Source organism: Pongo pygmaeus, chromosome X (assembly GCF_028885625.2).
Source record: "Pongo pygmaeus isolate AG05252 chromosome X, NHGRI_mPonPyg2-v2.0_pri, whole genome shotgun sequence".
Taxonomy (NCBI): Eukaryota; Metazoa; Chordata; class Mammalia; order Primates; family Hominidae; genus Pongo; species Pongo pygmaeus.
Window position 1 is genome coordinate 8,424,444 of NC_072396.2, and position 17,877 is coordinate 8,442,320.

At 39.6% G+C, this 17,877-nt stretch overlaps 1 protein-coding gene across 1 annotated transcript in view; it reads left to right on the top strand.

The window, feature by feature from the left end:
• The window catches only part of LOC129024424 (variable charge X-linked-like), a 561,660-nt gene that overhangs the window by 107,216 nt on the left and 436,567 nt on the right, over positions 1-17,877 (top strand). The window lies entirely within an intron of this gene.

Below are 17,877 nucleotides of genomic sequence, written 5' to 3' on the forward strand. Positions count from 1 at the left end.
TCTCTTCTGGCTTGTAGGGTTTCTGCCGAGAGATCCGCTGTTAGTCTGATGGGCTTCCCTTTGATGGTAACCCGACCTTTCTCTCTGGCTGCCCTTAACATTTTTTCCTTCATTTCAACTTTGGTGAATCTGACAATTATGTGTCTTGGAGTTGCTCTTCTTGAGGAGTATCTTTGTGGCGTTCTCTGTATTTCCTGAATCTGAATGTTGGCCTGCTTTGCTAGATTGGGGAAGTTCTCCTGGATAATATCCTGCAGAGTGTTTTCCAACTTGTTTCCATTCTCCCCGTCACTTTCAGGTACACCAATCAGACGTAGATTTGGTCTTTTCACATAGTCCCACATTTCTTGGAGGCTTTGCTCGTTTCTTTTTATTCTTTTTTCTCTAAACTTCCCTTCTCGCTTCATTTCATTCATTTCATCTTCCAGGGCTGATACCCTTTCTTCCATTTGATCGCATCGGCTCCTGAGGCTTCTGCATTCTTCACGTAGTTCTCGAGCCTTGGTTTTCAGCTCCATCAGCTCCTTTAAGCACTTCTCTGTATTGGTTATTCTAGTTATACATTCTTCTAAATTTTTTTCAAAGTTTTCAACTTCTTTGCCTTTGGTTTGAATATCCTCCCGTAGCTCGGAGTAATTTGATCGTCTGAAGCCTTCTTCTCTCAGCTCGTCAAAGTCATTCTCCGTCCAGCTTTGTTCCGTTGCTGGTGAGGAACTGCGTTCCTTTGGAGGAGGAGAGGTACTCTGCTTTTTAGAGTTTCCAGTTTTTCTGCTCTGTTTTTTCCCCATCTTTGTGGTTTTATCTACTTTTGGTCTTTGATGATGGTGATGTACAGATGGGTTTTTGGTGTGGATGTCCTTTCTGTTAGTTTTCCTTCTAACAGACAGGACCCTCAGCTGCAGGTCTGTTGGAGTACCTGGCCGGCCGTGTGAGGTGTCAGTCTGCCCCTGCTGGGGGGTGCCTCCCAGTTAGGCTGCTCGGGGGTCAGGGGTCAGGGACCCACTTGAGGAGGCAGTCAGCCCGTTCTCACATCTCCAGCTGCGTGCTGGGAGAACCACTGCTCTCCTCAAAGCTGTCAGACAGGGACATTTAAGTCTGCAGAGGTTACTGCTGTCTTTTTGTTTGTCTGTGCCCTGCCCCCAGAGGTGGAGCCTACAGAGGCAGGCAGGCCTCCTTGAGCTGTGGTGGGCTCCACCCAGTTCAAGCTTCCAGGCTGCTTTGTTTACCTAAGCGAGTCTCCAGTGTTCATTATTCTGTTCTCTGTCTATGTATACTCATTGTTCAGCTCCCACTTATAAGTGAGAACATGCAGTATTGTACTTTCTGTTTCTGAGTTTTTCGTTTAAGATAATGACCTCCAGTTCCATCCATGTTGCTGCAAAAGATATGACCTCATTCTTTTTTATGGCCACGTACTTTTCCAGGGGTGTGTGTGTGTGTGTGTGTGTGTGTGTGTGTGTATCATTTTCTTTATCCATCAATGGATATTTTCTTTATCCATTGATGGACACTTAAGTTGATTCTATGACTTTGCTATTGTGAATAGTGCTGCGATAAACTTAAGAGTACTGATGTCTTTTTGATATAATGATTTGTTTCCCTTTGGGTAGATATCCAGTAGTGGGATTTCTGGATAGAATAGCAGTTCTAATTTTAGATTTTTTTATATTGAAAATTAAATTAGGCCAGGTGCGGTGGCTCATGCCTGTAATCCCAGCACTTTGGGAGGCCTAGGTGGGCAGATCTCGTGAGGTCAGGAGTTCAAGACCAGCCTGGCCAACATGGTGAAACCCTGTCTCTACTAAAAAATAAAAAATAGCCGGGCATGGTGGCGGGTGCCTGCAATCCCAGCTACTCTGGAAGCTGAGGCAGGAGAATCACTTGAACCCGGGAGGCAGAGGTTGCAGTGAGCTGAGATCTCACCATTGTACTCCAGCCTGGGCAACAAGAGTGAAACTGTCTCCAAAAAAAAAAAAAAAAAAAGAGAAAAAAAAGAAAAAAGAAAATTAAATTAACTGGTTAGTTCACCATATCTGCTAGACTTTCTTTGTCCAGAATGATATTTAGTTGCATCAGAAAGTTAAATCCACCATAAAAGATTAAAGGGACACCACTGATCATAGTTTTTAAAATGTCCTTCAGATGTAAGGACACTGAAGGAGGAGAGAATCCAAAAATGATGGAAGGAGGGGCAGCATTATTAAATAAGTAAAGCGTTAAAGATGACTACTTGGATGGCTGTGACGGTACTCAATGTGTAAGAGTCAGTGTGTTTGCCAAAAAAAATGATCTGCCTCTTTCCTTAGAGACACATATTGTAAATGATTTAATGTCTTGGGTTGTTTTAATGTCATGCTAGGGACATAAACAACAGCTTTTAAGAGGCAACACCCTCACTGCCCATTTGCCAAGATTCTAATCTCACCCTCTCCCATTCCTAAGGTGCTCACCAAACTACCTTGAACAGCACCATGCACTTTCATGCCATTATCAATTGGGGAACATCTTCCCCATCCTACGCCATTATCAGCTGGGAGAAGACTTACAATCAGTGCTTAAAGAAAAAACATACAAACATTTGCCAGACTGGAGAAATGTCCATTTAAATGTTACTGAACTAAACTAATTATGGAATGTTCTAACCATCCAATGCTGACATTCCCTACCTCAACATTATACAAATAAAAATTATGGTGTGTTTAATATGGTGCCTTCCAGCCAGGTGTTTAGTATTGCATTTGGTTTCTTGGTATTTGGAATTTTTATGGTCGTCATTACAGTAGGAACTTTCAAGGGAATCATTTTATGGTATATATTTTACTTCTTACTCATTCCTTGGCTTCCAACTCTACAAGACTCACTTACCTTTACCTTTGTGAATTACGTGCAAATATTTTCAAACCCTTCTTTGTGTTCTAATTGTTTTTGGCTTCCATATGTTACAGCAGAGCCAAGCAGAATAGAAAAGTAAGTTTTAAATAAAAATCAGAAACTATTGGATTTGCCAAATGCTTTCTCCTTCATTTATTTGGGAAATAGTCTTGTATTTTGCCAACATTTGAAACAAAATTCTAATGACCTTTAATACATCTCCTTTTCATCACTTGGCTAAGTGTTCAACATTTTTCGTGTGCATTCAAAGAGAGGGAAATGTTTTCATTATAAAAGTAGAGTTACTTACATACTCTGGTTTCTACACTTTCAAAGAGCTGTAACAACAGATTATGGAATTCTGTAAGTAGAAAAGCCATGGATTCTCCTGGTCCATTCAGCCAGGATATTCACTGTGCACAGACTAAAGTGGGAGAGAGGTGGTGAAAAGACGGAAAGAGAACAACACAAAAATTTAATTTTTAATCTTTGGAAATTTGGATCTCATAGAAGCAAAGATTACAGACTATCGTACTTAGAAACGATGTAATTTTTCCAATTCAGCCATCTGCCCCCATTCACAGACACTCTCACCAAAACCCCTACAGAGTCCTTCATTCAAGAATACAGGAACTCACTACCTTCTGAGATGGCCACTTCCATTTTTTAACAGCTTTAACGTTCCTGTTTGTTCTGAAATAAGATGCCTCTCTGGAATTCTTCTTCTCTGTTTCTTGTGCTGACCTTTCCAGCAATACTGAATATTTTTAAAAGGTTTCTGAATGAAACAGCTTCTGATGTTTTGGGTTTATCATTGTGCCTCCACTCTAGGTTTTTCCTCCATTTTTCCAAATTCCTCTCTGAGTAGAGTGCTTCCCGTTCTCTCACAATTAGGTTTACCCTTTGGAACACCTACCCTGCTTGCCAATACTCATGCCAAGAGGCCCAGAACTGGATCCAGCACCCTAGGGGAAGTCTAAAGATGTAGAGTGGATTGGGCGTACTTTTTTCCCTTGATGTTCATAGTTCCATAAGGAAGTCAGAATTGCAGTAGCTTTTGAGACAATCATTCCACTGTTGAATTATATTGAACTTACAGTGATGTGTCTTTTCAGGTAATTTTATATACCACTACCCCATATCTAGGATTTATGGATTTTTTTTAAACCATAAGTTTAAGACTTTATATATTTTGCTATTATGTTAAAAATATCTGTGGAAAATATCATGTTTATAAAAATCTGGTTAAAAAAAAAATAGCCAGGCTTGGTGGCTCACACCTGTAATCCGAGCACTTTGGGATGCTGAGTGGGAGGATCACTTGAGGCCAGGAGTTCTAGACCAGCCAGGGCAACATAGATCCCATCTCTAAAATAAATTTTTTAAAACATAGCCAGGTGTGGTAGTGCATGCCTATAGTGCCAGCTATGCTGGAGGCTGAGGCAGGAGGATTGATTGCTTGATCCTGGGAGTTCGAGGCTGTAGTGAGCTGTGATTCTGCCACACTTCAGCCTGGGTGACAGAGCAAGACCCTGACTCTTAAAAAAAAAAAAAAAAAAGGAGAAACAAAAAGCATAAAAAATAGTATGGTGTTGGCCGGGCGCGGTGGCTCACACCTGTAATCCTAGCACTTTGGGAGGCTGAGGCGGGTGGATCACGAGGTCAGGAGTTCAAGAGCAGCTTGGCCAAGATGGTGAAACCCCGTCTCTACTAAAAATACAAAAAAAAATTAGCTGGGTGTGGTGGTGGGCGCCTGTAATCCCAGCTACTCAGGAGGCTGAGGCAGAGAATTGCTTAAACCTGGGAGGCAGAGGATGCAGTGAGCAGAGATAATGCCACTGCACTCCAGCCTGGGTGACAGAGTGAAACTCTGTCTCAAAAAATAAATAAATAAATAAATAAATAAATAAAATAGTATGGTGTAGGAGGATGGGGATAGGCTTCTTTATCCTTTTGTTGTTATTTTTGGGTCTCTTAATGTTGATATAATAGTTATGCCCTCGCAGTAAGCCTTGAAGCCTTGAAGTCCTCGGCTTATTGCAATGCCTATTCTAGCTGCTGATATTCCAGGGAGCTCCTGATTTCATATTCTTGTTAGTCTTCACCTGATTTCCCCTGTTTCAGGCTCTCCCTGCATTGTCTTTTCCCTTCTGTTTTTCCTCAGTCGGCACCTGCAGGTTTTTGCTTCTCTGAGGTTCCCATTCTCACACCAGGTGTTCTCTGCAAATATAACCCATCTACTGCCAGGAGTGACTTCGGCTACCTCCCACCTGTGGCCAATGGGGCTCATGTGTCTAGCAGAGCTTCTTCTGGGATAAAACTTAACGATGGTCTACTTCACCTGACTTCTGTGTGTTCTCTCCGTGTGAATTAGTAACCTGAGACAAGAATTCCAGTACAAGTAGTTTATTTGGGATGGGTTCCTGGGGAAGAGTGGTGGGGGAGTGGGAACTGAGACACTAAAGAGGGTGGACAGGAGGGTGTTTGTTATTCAGCAAGTTATCCTTCTGGGTAACTAGAGGGGAATCTTCCCTGGGAATTCTGGAAGGCAGAGTGGAAGATACCCCAGAATTAGCCTACCTGAGGGCACAGGGGATGGAGCATTTCTGCAGACTCAGCTTGCATCAGTCACCAGCTGAGAGCTCTTCTGGGTACACTCATTCCTCAGCAGGTCCACACAGGTATTACGGGCTCTGACACGGAACTAGCAACAAGCAGAGAAATTCAGTGCTGGCTGTTCAGTGAAGCTGAGAAGGAATGAATGGGTTCTCACAGCTTAACCTCCTTTCCCATGTTTATTTATATCTCTTTCCAAATGTAATGACTTTTTGAAATATGTTTATATGTGAGGTCTAAGTTTCCTTTCCCCTGTGGATCCTCTAGAAATTTCTGGAAAATTCTGAAGCTTGGGGGTAGGGCATGAATTAAATTCCAAAGACATTTCTGGAAAGTTCTGCATCTTGGGGATTTGAATTGGATTCCAAGAAAATTTCTGAAAATGTCTGTGAGTCCAGGGTCTGAATCTTCTGCATGCACACATTTTGTTTTGTTTCTTAATCTGGTAATTTTGATGTGCTAGGGAACTTGACAAGAGTTTCCCTGCCCCTGGATGGTGAGCACTTTGCTTCTTCTTTGCTTTTAAATTTTGAATTCATTCTCTTTCCCATCACCCACACACAGACACAGACACATACACACACAGCACAGCACAGCACACCCAACACTTCTCATGTGTTGGAAAACCTTCCCTCCTCCTCTCTGATTCTGCTGCTCTCCTTTCCGTTTCAGTTTCCCTACTTCACAGTATGTTCTTGGACACATCCTGGGGTTAGTGGAAATGAGAACGAAGGGAACATTGAGCCTGGGGAGTTTGAGACACTGTAAGACAGCAAGGGGTCAGGACCAGAAGAGCAGGCAATGTGGGCTGGACGCAGCTTCTCTGAATGAAAACCAGCGAGAACTGCATCAACAACCTAGTGGTGGGGACATTGCAGCTGTTTGCTCTGGACTCCACCGCAGCATCAGAGCTCGAATAATCATGAAGCTCAGGTCTGTACCCAGCCCAGCACAAGCTCCGACACCGGTTGTTCTTTTCAGCTTTAACAAATCCCTATGGACCCCTCCTGTGAAGACCCATCCTACAGAACCTCCCATCCCAACCCTCTTTGCTTGCCATTCATAGTGTCCCACATTCTCCAAACTCGGGCTTCAATCCTTATGATTCCATTTGAATGGTTTTGGGTGGAGAGTTAACTAGAACTTCTCCATAACAACATTTAAATCTTTCCTTTCTGATATAGATATATATCAGAAAAGATTTATATATATATATATATATATATATATATATATATATATATATATCCTAAGTGAACATTGTCACTTTGGGGACTTAGATTTTATATATATTAATGTATTAATATAATATATAATTATATTTATATATTATATATTAATGTATTAATATAATATATAATTATAATTATATATTATATATTAATGTATTAATATAATATATAATTATATTTACATATTATATATTAATGTATTAATATAATATATAATTATATTTATATCTATATTAATGTATTAATATATCATTATATTTATATAATTATATATTAATGTATTAATATATATAATTATATTTATATATTATATATTAATATAAGTTAATACAGTGTATTAATATATAAATTAATATATGATTAATATAAATATATAATTATATATGTGTATGTATATATATTATCTAAGTGAACATTGTCACATTGGGGGATACTGCGTGGACTCAGTATAAACAACCAGATTTGAATGGTTTGTTGAAAAGAAATGAGCTATGCTTTCTCCTTCACACTGTAGCACTGCATTCCCACATCTATCTTAATCTATTCATTATCACTACCCATGCAAAGTTTAATGGGAAACATTTGGAGACATTTGGAGGCAGTAAGTATAACAGATATATATGAGCTAATAGCATATGCAAAATGTCCTTCACTACCCAAACTCTTGTTAACTGAATACTTGCTATTTCAGCTCATGAAACAGAATATTTGAGATAGGATTATTTGGAGATATAGGATTATATATATCTATATGCCTATCTCTCTATATATATCAGAAAGGAAAGATTTAAATTTTGTTATGCAGAAGTTCTAGTATACATAAGTTTACATATACGTAAGTTTACATGTAAATGTTTACTTATAGTTAGTTAATTTTTATTTATTTTATTTTATTTCATTTTTAGAGACAGGGTCTTTCTCTGTCGCCCAGGCTGGAGTGCATTGGTGCGATCGTAGGTCACTGAAGCCTCGACCGCCTGGTCTTAAGTGATCCTCCCACCTCAGCCTCTCATGCAGCTAGGACTACAGGTATGTGCCTCCACACCTGCCTAGCTTTTAAAATTTTTTGTAGGAATGGAGCCTCTCTATGTTGCCCAGGCTGGTGTCGGACCCAGGCCTTAAGCAATCCTCCCACCTTGGCCTCCCAAAGTACTGGGATTACAGGTGTGAGCCATCACACCCGGCCTATATTTGTATATTGACATAAATTATACATACATAGAATATGCATGTATATGTAAGATACAAAGATACAAATATCAAACATAAATACATATATTTTATATAAAAATATCTATTTAAACTACTGAATCAAAGAATACTGCATGGACTCAGTATAAACAACCAGAATTGAATGGTTTGTTGAAAAAGAATGAGCTGTTATTTCTCCTTCACACTGTAGCACTGCGTTCGCACACCTATCTTAATCTATTCATTATCACCACACATGCAAAGTTTAATGGAAAACATTTGGAGACATTGCAGTAAGTATAACAGATATATATAAACAGCATATATAAAATGTCCCTCACTACCCAAGCTCTTATTAACTGAATACTTGCTATCTAAACTCATGAAACAGAATTTTTGAGATAGGATTATTTGGAGAGTATTTTCAAATATATTTTCCCTTGCTTAAATAAAAACTGAATATCTGACCCCAGGAACGAAGCAGATTTGGAAAAAACAATTCTTTCAGCGTACTTTAGAGATGGACCTTGGGCATAAACAATAATTTCAGAATATAACTTTGTGAAACTGTAAGACTTTATCAAAGATACCAAAACACAGGTAATTGGCTACATAGTACTGAAGTGAACCAGTTTGGTGGAAAGTTATAAAGAATGCAACTTCTTCCCATGGACAAGTACATATAATTGGATTCCATGAATAGAACTTCAGTACCAAAGGCCCCAAGCATCTGTAACATAAGCCAGCTTCTATCTAATAATGCAGCATAATCACACTCAATAAAAGGTGTTTCTGAGATTTAAGAATCTTGAGAACTGTTACTATACATTTTTATGAATACTCACAAGAGAGATTCTGCCAGAAAATGTTTCTAGGAGAGAATTTAGCACATGATCGATGTTGGTTTGGCACAAGCTTTTGTAGGTTATCGCAAGTGTCTTTTATAGATGTTCCTCCTTTCTTTGTCTTTAAATTTGTGTTTGGTTTTCAATGATTTAGGAAGAATTACATGAATTAGGTTATAACAATCACAGTCAAGAGGTCACTCACTTTAAAAGCATCCATTTGATGCCAGTGGCACTTCAGGGGGGAAATGTTATTTATATTCTTAACCAACCGTCTTTTTGTTTCTGACAATTGAGCATTGCCTATCATTGCACTTTCAGGTGTTTTGGTTTTACCTCCAACAACCAGAACAACAGAAGCCTACATTATAAGGTTTTACTCATTTTCCTTAATTGAAGAAATAGGACACTATTTTAATCCAGTGAAACCATGAGGATTTTATCCCCTACAATGAGAAGCACACCTCAGAATCGCTATGCTAGTGGCTAGGGGAGTGTGAACAAAATGCTGTTGCTTCTGACTTTGGAGTCGAATAATGAAGTGTCTACAGATGAAAACCATTGCTGTTTAAATACTTGGATAACATAAGCCTACTGCTGGCTCTAAAAATGTTAAGCGGATTCTATTCTTGGGGCAAGCAAACAGATAGGAGAGTAGTTAACCATCTGTGGACTGATGATTAGTACAGTGTGATTTAGAACTAGCATGGGCATTCCTCTTGTTTGTGAGCCACAGTTTAAATCCAGTTTTGTTTCATTTCACTGAGCTAAATGGCTACATCTTTTTCAGATAAAATTTCATCAAGTTTTAAAAGTGTCAGCTCAGAAAACATTCCTACAGTGTACAAATGGAGACATATAAATGTTAAATACAGTATTTTTCTTTTTCTTGTATTAAATTAGGCACCTGAGGAGGCACATTAATATTTTTGGTCATTAGAAGACTATTTACACTGCAATAAAAAAGGGGAGAGGGAAGCAAGCATCTTTGTTCATCCCAGTTTATTCAGCATCATAGGAAAAGTAACTGAGGCTTCCCACACGTGTGAATTTTAAAATGTGTAGTTATTAAAGTGTATTCATCCATTTTGGCAGAAAAAGTACGTATACAATATATAACCCATCTCTTTGCCCCTGCAATAGAACCTGTAAACTTTATTTGCATGTTGGTCAGTTCTATTTAAGCCTATAATACAGAGGTCATCTTCAAGGTAGACTGGGCTGCATATGACTATTTGCCTTTGTATTAATGGTCCTCAAATGCCTTGTTTGTTGATTACTGGTTTTATTTTATGGTTTTCCTGTTTCCTGTTTCACTTTCAGTCTTGAGACTGCTATGTTCTTGCAGCTGATGGAAGCTGCAAGCCCTTGTGACTTGCCAACATTGTTTGTTTCACTATGTAACTGAAATTGAGTTTAATCGGGAATCTTGCAGTGTGTCTGGGAACGTCACCACATCCATTTTTAGGAAATCTTTGGTTTAAAAGGTAGAAACCTTGCTTCTTCAATAAATCCCAAAGTAACAGGCAGCATGGGACCTGAGATGGTCTCACCAAGGTTCCTGTGCTGGCACGGAGAAGGCAGAGGGTTCCTGTGTTTTCCAAGCTGTGAACACCAGGAAGAGTGATTCCTCCAAGTTTGAAGGGTCATGAGGACATGACTTGCTTTTCTAAATACCCCTGAGTGGACCCGAGTCTGAATCCCAAGGCTACTGAGTCAGTTAGCATTATGCAACAGGAAGACACAGATAGCAGCAGCTTGAACAAGTAAAAGTTCATCTGAACTCATAAAGTCTGGAGGAGGCAGTATAGGGAGGATACGGTGGCCTCATTAACTCATCAAGGAGCCGGGCTTCTTCCGGGTCTCCACTCCACTGTATCCCGTGTGCTAAGAGGGGCTGTTGTAGCACTAACCTTCACATACACACTCAGCAAAGCAGAATAGAAAGAGAAAAAGCAGGAGGAGGCCATCCCTCCTAACCCTCTCACGCTACTATCCAGAAGTAACACTTGCTTTCACCCATTGACCAGAACTTAATCAGACAGCCACTCTGTTTGCAAGGGAGGCTATGAAATATTATGTGCATATAGGGATTCTGTTACTAAAATTTAGGGCAAAATTACTAGAAGCCTTTGCCATGTGGGTCTCTGTAATGGCTTTCGTGAAGGGCAGAGGCATCAAGAATTGATATGGGTTTCAGTCTGTCCTTGCAGGCTCCAGCCTCTGATCTCTCCCATGTCATGTTCCTCTTCCCTTCCTGAATTTCTGCCCTCTGGATGTCTAGCTTCAGCATCAAACACAAAAACAATATCAAAGCCTTACAGAGACTGCTCAACCAGCTCCACAAGTGTGCAAATCAGAGCTCTGTCATAAAGACCTCTAACTGTATGTATAAGTATCTGGTAACTGTGAATAGCTATAGATAGGTAGATGTATATCTGATATTGATTAATCAATTTGTCTGCCTCTAGGCATATATGCACATATTTATGTGTACTATATTGGATAAGAAAATATACATGCTTGTGTCTGTGCGTGTTCATATGTGTGTGTGTGTATGTGATGTAGATATAGACTATATAGAAGACATATAGATAGATGTCATATATATGAGATATATAAAATACTGATATCTATATATCATATATTTCTATGAATCTATATATCTATATATCTGTAGATATGTAGATATATTTACATGATATATATACTCAATCAGTATACTATTGATATAAATAGCATATATAATCATATCTATCCGTCTATCTATATCTCCTGTAGATCTAGATTTAAATATAGATATAGGTATCAATACTGTATATTCAGTATTGATATTGTAGTGGTATGTTTCTCTGGTGGAACCCTGACTGATAAACTCTCCCTCTAACAGCCATCTGACACCCACTTTTTTGTTACTATGTAAGTCCCAGAATGTAAGCTCTAGAAACTTAAGAGAACCTTGATGAATGTACCCCCACTACCCTCCTGCACACAAAAAATTGAAGCTAACCCATTCTATCAGCTCCATGAAATATAGGAATAAATAAATATGAAATTAAATTATGTAAAATAATGGTGATTCAATTACCTACACCCTTGTGTTTGTGAATTAAGATATATCTTTGCAATAATATTTCCATCTTCTCTCCAATGTCAGATCTTTTTTTTTTTTTTTTTTTTTTTTTTTTTGCGGGGGGGGACAGGGTCTCACTCTGTCACCCAGGCTGGAGTGCAGTGGCGAGGTATCAGCTCACTACAACCTCCGCCTCCCGGGTTCAAGCGATTCTCCTGCCTCCGCCTCCTGAGTAGCTGGGATTACGGGCATGCGCCACAATGCCTGACTAATTTTTGTATTTTTAGTAGAGATGGAGTTTTGCCATGTTGGCCAGGCTGGTCTCCAATGCCTGACCTCAGGTGATCCGCCCACCTTGGCCTCTCAAAGTGCTAGGATTACAGGCCTGAGCCACCACGCCCAGCCTCGTGTCAAATCTTAGTAGCTCAGTAGAATAGTAAGGTAAGATCAATTCTTCACATCAATACTTAAATACTTCTCAGTTTAAGGACTATGTCTTAGAATTTGAGACCTCAAAAATACCTTGTAATAACTATTTCTAAAAGTCCCTAAATTGTCCAGGTTAAATGTTGTTTTATAAAAATGTGTGTTTGAAAGAAAAAAAAGGGATTTCTAATCTTTTAAAATTTTCATACAGAAGAAAAGGTGAATTCAAGGTACATATGTTATCAGGTTTTTTAAAAAATTAAAAAATAAAAATAATTTGTGTTTGAGGCAAAATAATGGGTTGAAAAACAGTAAAATGTCTTAAAGAATCATTTGCAAAATTAAGACTAAATTGAGGGAACTTTAATGATTATGGGGAATCACATAAAAGTTTTCAAAATGTACATGAAGCTTTGGAAATGATGTTTATTGAATTAAACTGACTATAGAAAAAGGAAACCTAGAGATAACATTCTGGAAATATGTTCTGCAATTTCTGTATTTCATAAATGAATTAACTCTAAGGCAATTATGAGGAAGTTGAGATAAATAGTATTTCTTTTCCTCTCTTTATCTCTTTCATCCTTTTTTCCTTCTCTAAGTTATAGCACCTCAAGCAGGGCCTCTTAAAGACAAAGGCTTCCCACATGCTGAAATACTTATAAAGTCTGATGGGTTTGTCTTCTGACGTTTGGGATTTCTTTTTATTTTGCTTTCTATAGAAAACTCAACAGTCCAAAGGCCAGAATAGGACATCTTCTATCAAACTCTCAGGTTTTCCTGTCTTCCCTCAGTATCAAGGCATAGCTTTCACTAACATTTGCAAAAGACATCCATTTAACTAAGGCTATTGATTACCCAAGTGTGGCAGTTGTCAGAAAATACTTACTGCATAACACTAGAATCACTGGAAACCGAATTGGAGTTAGATAAGGTGGATTAACATAGCTAATGTGTTCAAAGAAACAGAATTTTACTCTCCTGCTTAGACACCAAATTTCTCTGTGAATTTTGTAAATAGACTTAATTTTTTATAAAATGACCTAAACTCTATACATAGTATGTGAATAATGGGAATTTGTTATTTAATATTTAAATGTCTACTATGAAGACAGCTTTTGGATGTTAGCCCCTTAAACACCCTAAATAGTCCCTTGTTAAAAGTAAAAATCTGAGTCTCAGACAAGTTTAGACACTTTCAAAGACCAAGTTGGATGCTTTATGAAGACAGGAAGGGACGTCAGCTAATCAGAGTGCGAGTAAACAAGTGAAACTATGGCTAAGCTATTCCCGAGTGAGAACTCCCCATGAGAGGAAATTAAGGAATTCCCCTGCTTCTATGTGAAATGCTGCTATGTAGTGCACGGCACACCAGTATGCCATAAGATTTGTTAAAGCCCATTGTTGTGCTGGGGAATTATGGGGCCACTTACATATGTGGCAGGGTAATTAGTAATAGCTAATTTATTACTGATGCCAGTCAGTTAATCTGGGATTAATTCAGAACCATACATTTTAATGATTCTTTGTTAAAAGTGTATAGTTCTGAGTAATAACTTGGGTTTTAATTTTCTACCCCCTTTCTGCAAATAAAACTTGACGATTTGAACACAGCTATCTTTCTTCAGTTTTCACATTATTATCCTGTTTTAATCAAGCTTAACTTGATTAAATCAAGTATTATTTGAAATACACACACACACACACACACATATACACACAATGCAATGGAAGATACTTAAATTGTATAGGCTGTGGTTTGTGATAATTCTAATGATTTCATTTATGACTAAGTTGATGGTATTTCAGCGCAGAGGTCAGCACGCATCCCATTGTTGTTGAGTGTGTTTGGTCTATGTGTGTGTGTGTTTGTGTGTATGTTTCTGAGTTTCTCTTGAGTTTACAGTCCAGTATATGGATCCATGCTGCAAATGCATGAGCCCATTCTCTCCTTTGTCTGCTTTCTCCTGTCAGGCCTAAGAAGTCTCCAGGGTGGTTGTGAAGCCATTCACTGAGTGCCAGTCATGGGCCACTGCACCCATTGAGCCGGTTGCCTGCTCAGCAGGCACCACTCTGCTTCAGAATACGGGGTGACAGGTGTGTGGTTGAGCGGGCTTCCTCATTAGGTCCTGCAAGGACAGTGCCCCTTTATCGACAGCCCTTATCAGAGAGGGATCAGTAAACAGGCAGATCCCGTGGCTGAGCTGGGCAGCATTAAAGGCTCCATTGGGAGAGGACCGATGACACCTGCCCTCTTCTACAAAGAGCTCTTCTTGCGAAGGTGACAAAAGGATTGCATTTCAGGGGAATGAAGGCCTATAGGGATGTCTTTCATCCCTCCCAAGCATTCTCTCCTGGCACATTCAGCAGTTCTTGACTATTGAGAGGCAACCATTGAAAATCATGAAAGAGCAAAGGGCCCCAAGGCCTCCTTCTGTCCTGTCCTGCCTTTACTGATGAGACCTTCTAAGTTTCCATTGCTGACTCACTTGCAGTACCCATGTTCTCCTTAGGAGGCTGCATTGAGGAGAGGAAAAGAGGAAAAGGGTTAGTTCACAGCCCATCAAAGGAAAAATAAACGCATCCACAGACAGCTAGATTGAGCCCTGCACATAATATGATACCTGCTCTAATTTAGTACACAGTGAGTACAGTTCCTTATCCCAAACTAGAAAGAGCAGAATCAGAAAGGGCGCAGGGCCAAGTCATAAGGAGAAAAGAATGTAATACACAGGTTAAAATGAATAAGCCTAACTAGATTGCCAAAAACAATCTGGACCACTAAAGCTTCTGCGTTTGATAATGATATGTGGTTAATCTGGCAGTTTTGTCCACATATTGTGGCAAAATGTGCAATTTCTATAGTGAATCTAAGTGAGATGGTTAACTTAATGACTGTCACTATTCAGAGATGTCATTTATTAGCTTCTGAACTCTTAGATGTTGGAGAACACAATTTGCAAAACAAGATATTGAGTTGATGGATGAAGGTGAACCTGAAGAAAATAGTCTAGAAAGGCTATATTCATTTAGTTTCTTTTTACTTTTGATATTCATAAGTTCTCATAGTTGAGGATGGAAAATTAAAAACACATGACGTTGGTAACAACACACAGTTGTTGTGCAGCACCAAAATATTGTAGCATACCAGCTGTAACAGCAGTATGAAGCCAGAGCTGCTTCAAGGAGTAGGGCTTCGATAGATTATTTTTCTTCTCACATAACAAGAACTCGGGATGTAAGTAGCCTGAGGCTGCTTTGCTGATCATGACTTAGGGCCTTAGAGCCTTCCTACTCTGCCATTGGGAATTCTTGCATGATGGCACCTGTACCTCCGAGCTTAGGTATAAGATGTAGGCAGGTAGAAACTGGGTCTCAAGAAAAAAGACACACATCTGCAAATCTGTCTTCATCTTCCTATGGCTACCCCCAGCTGCAAGGGAATCTGGGAAGCTGCATATTTTAATTGGACACATTGTCATCCTCAATGTCATGGTTGTGAAATAAGGAGGAAGGGGAGGGTGGCTGTTCGGTGGCATACTAAATTCAAGTGCATTCAAGTACTATGGAGGGTAGTGCCATAGGATTTCAATAGGAGGACAGGAGACTGTTCACCTAATCAGAAATGACACCCTCATGGAGGTGGAACTTAAAGGGCTTTGAAATATGTTTAGAGCTTCTGGAAACAAAACGATTTTTCAGAGCAGATGTTATGGGGACTAACGTGAGAGACAGGAAATTGCCTTATACCAAAGGCATGAGGCAGCCTCTCTTCCCAGTATAAAAAGGAAGGATTGGCATTATAATGAGGAGAAAGCTGTCACTGGAATGGAAGGTACATTAAGGGAATCACAGGGAAATTACAAGAGCCCTTGAAAGACAAGCAGAGGTTCGGGGCTGGAGAGAAGAGGAAATGAAATAAGTTCTCATTCAAGCTTCCGGCATGAGTAGGTGGGGTAAGGTGGCAGCATCTCTAGACACAGGAAAAATGAATAGGAAAAATTCTCTAGCATCTCTAGACATCTCTAGACAGCATCTCTAGACACAGGAAAAATTAATATCTTGCACCTTACTAGATAAAGCAGCAAGTTTGTGCTCACGGAAGAAAAAGGAAATAGAACTATCAAAGATAGTCACACATTCTACACTTCCTAGCAGCCCAGCAGAATTGTAGTGTGGCCAAGAACGTTGGAAATAAGCAGCACATTTTTAGGAAAGAGGATGGTTCCATTTGTGATGCACTCAAGTAGACAGAGTCAAGCAGCCTAGGAACTGAGGATCTAGGAGCAGCACACAGGGGAGGCCTGAGGTCTGCAGGTATTTGGATGGGATTTATTACTATTACTATCATTGTAGGTTGTTTTCTGATTACCTAGATATTTTTATTTGTTTATTTGTGATACATAATGTACATATTTATGGGGTGCATGTGCTATTTTGATACATGCATAGAATGTGTAATAATCAAATCAGGGTATTTAGGATATTCATCACCTTGGAAATTTGTCATTTTTTATGCTGCAAACATTTCAGATCTGCTCTTCTAGCTATTTTGACACGTACAGTAGATTATTGTTACCTATACTTACCCTGCTATGGAGGTTGCCATCGCAGAAGGGACTGGATTTATTTGTAAAGGGATGAAGATGGAAACCATAGAGAAAACCAGAAACAGAGCCTCATAGACACTCAGCATTAAGGAATAAGATAGTGAGGAAAGAGAGCCATGATGCCACGTCAGCAACACACAGCAAGAATGTGCTACCAGAGGTGCTGTCTTAGTCTGTTTTCACATTGCTGATAAAGACATACCCGAGACTGGGTAATTTATAAAGAAAAAGAGGTTTAATGGACTCACAGTTCCATGTGGCTGGGGGCTGGGGAGGCTTCACAATCATGGCAGAAGGTGAAAGGCATGTCTTACATGGCGGCAGGCAAGAGAGAGCATGTGCCGGGGGACTCCCCTTTATAAAACCATCAGCTCTTGTGAGATTTATTCACTATCACGAGAACAGCATGCGAAAAACCCGTCTCCATGATTCAATTACATTCCACCGGGTCCCTCCCATTACACGTGGTAATTGTGGGAGTTACAATTCAAGATAAGATTTGGATGGGGACACAGCCAAACCGTATCAGATGCCAAGAAAGCAAAAGCACAGGGTGGGTAGCCAACAGAGCTGAAAGAGAATGAAGAGGAAATGGCAGGAACAGGCCGCTAGATCTGAGCATGGAGCTTATCCTCAGCCCTGGGGAACTGGTGCCAGTGGGTAAGAGATGGAGCCATGCTGCAGGCCTCTGAGGAGGGAGGTGTGGGAGGGAAGGAGAGGTAACAGGCTCAGGAGAAGAAAACAGAAAACGTGCAGCCCAGCTGGAAGAAGTGGTAAGGTGGCAATTCTTTTTGTTTTGCTTTTCCCTTAAGGCAAAGGTGATCTGAACACACCTGAAGACAGATAAAAAGACCTGCACAGAGAAACTGAATAGACATATAGAGAAATGTACAATTTCTCCACACTTCCTACCAGCCAGGCAGATGGGTGATGTTTTGCATGTGTGAATTATAGTGCCAGCCCTATGGAGCAGACAGTTCTTACCACACTTTTTTAAAAAGTAAAGATGATTT